This window comes from Diceros bicornis, chromosome 5 (assembly GCF_020826845.1).
Source record: "Diceros bicornis minor isolate mBicDic1 chromosome 5, mDicBic1.mat.cur, whole genome shotgun sequence".
Taxonomy (NCBI): Eukaryota; Metazoa; Chordata; class Mammalia; order Perissodactyla; family Rhinocerotidae; genus Diceros; species Diceros bicornis.
In genome coordinates this window covers 66,219,104-66,221,280 of record NC_080744.1, presented here as the reverse complement: position 1 = coordinate 66,221,280, position 2,177 = coordinate 66,219,104, and positions in this window count along the sequence as shown.

Sequence of the window (2,177 nt, the reverse complement as noted above, 5' to 3'; positions counted from 1 at the left end):
GAAATGAGAAGTGTCTGGCTCCAAACTCTGTACTTGTTACCTTTGCTTTCATAACGTCTCCTGGTTTTCACTTCTTGCATACTTTTAGTACTTTACATTTTCCTAGAAAATCCCTCATTTCCTCTGCGTTATCAAGTGTATAGCATAGTATAAGAAGTATTCTCTTATAATACTCTACATTTCATCTGCATTTGTGGCTGCGTCTCCTTTCTTATTCTAAATTTTGTTTAGTTATTCTTTATTTCTCCTTGAATCCACTACTTAGTGGATAATCTATTTTGTTGCCCTCTCCTTCCCCAGCCAGTTATCTGACAATTTTTCTGTTTTTAAACTAGTAATTAAGATTTTTAAATCTTTTTCTTTATCCTATTTTTCCTAAGTTTGTTTTGATGTTTTTCTCTAATTTCTTCATTCACTAAATGTTTATCAATTGCTTAATATGTTCCAGATATATTCAATTGATTCCTTAGTTCATCGACCATTTTCATCTTTTTTAATTTGGTAATTGAGGTGTTTAAGTCTATACATTTCCTTCCAAGTACAGCTTTGGTTACATCCTAAAAGTTTCAACATGTAGTATGCGTAATATTAATATTTACCAAACATTCTGCAATTGCAATTTTTGTTCCAAGTAGTTAGAAGTTTTTGGTTATTCTCCCATTATCTATTTATATAGCACTGAACCGTAATCAGAGAATATAGTTTGTTCTATTTGTATATTTCAGAATGTCTCATAGACTAAGAGATCAAGTTTTGTAAATATTCCATAGACATGAAAAGACTGTATATGCTCTTGTTACCAGATATGGAAATCAATATTAGTATTAACATTAATCAATATTAGATTATCTTTATTCTTTCAATTACTGAACTCCTTTGGATTTCTCAATTTTTTGCTAGTTTAACCGTCAGTGACTGAAAAGGATCTGCTAAATACAGAGGATTTTTTATTCCACATGATTTGTTGTATACATGTCAGTTTAACCGTGATGGTACAGGCTGTCAGCCAGGATATAAAAATAGGTTCAGCAGTATCATGAGACTGGCAGGCCCTGCAGAATGCCTCTCCAGTTTGTTTCCCAGTAGAATCCCTCTGGGTTTTTAATACCCAAACTTTATTGAACACATGTACTTGTCAACATATTTTTGACTGGTGTTTACATAGGAAAAAATTATATTTACATACTAAAACCTCAGTTCAACATTTTAACAAACCAACATACAGAAAAGTCTTAACCTACTTTCTAAAAACAAATAGTAGGACATGAGAAATCACATGCAGATGTTTTGAAAACATGCTGAGTGTCCATAAGGGTCATGGGAACCATACATGCCGCTGGACACAAAGCAACTGGCCTGTGTTTGTTTTGTTGCTGTTGTTTATTAAGGTATGATTTACATACAGTAAAATTCTTTTTTTGTGTGTGTGTGAGGAAGATCAGCCCTGAGCTAACATCCATGCTAATCCTCCTCTTTTTGCTGAGGAAGACCGGCTCTGAGCTAACATCTATTGCCAATCCTCCTCCTTTTTTTTTTTTTTCCCCAAAGCCCCAGTAGATAGTTGTATGTCATAGCTGCACATCCTTCTAGTTGCTGTATGTGGGACTTGGCCTCAGCATGGCCAGAGAAGCGGTGCGTCGGTGCGCGCCCGGGATCCGAACCGGGCCACCAGTAGCGGAGCGCGCACTTAACCACTAAACCATGGGGCCGGCCCTAAAATTTGCTTTTAAAAAGGGTATGGTTCTGCAAGTTTTGACAAACATAGAACCACCACCATAATCAAGATATAGAATATTTCTATGACTCCAAAAATTCTCCCTGCTCCTTTGCAGTCAACTCTTTCCCCACCCCTAGTCCCTGGCAACCTCTGATCTATTTTCTGTCCCTATAGTTTTGCCTTTTCAGAATGACATATAAATGGAAATTAGGTAGCCTTTTGAGTTTGGATTCTTTCCCTCAGCATAACGCATTTGAGATTCATTTGTGGTTTTGCGTATATCATAGTTTGTTCCTTTTTGTTGCTAATAACATTCCATTGTATGGATGTACCACAGTCCATTTATCTATTTCCCAATTGAGAAACATTTGAGTTGTTTCTGGATTTTGATTCTTATTAATTAAGCCACTATCAATATTCACTTACAGGTTTTTGTGTGAACATAAATTTTCATTTCTTT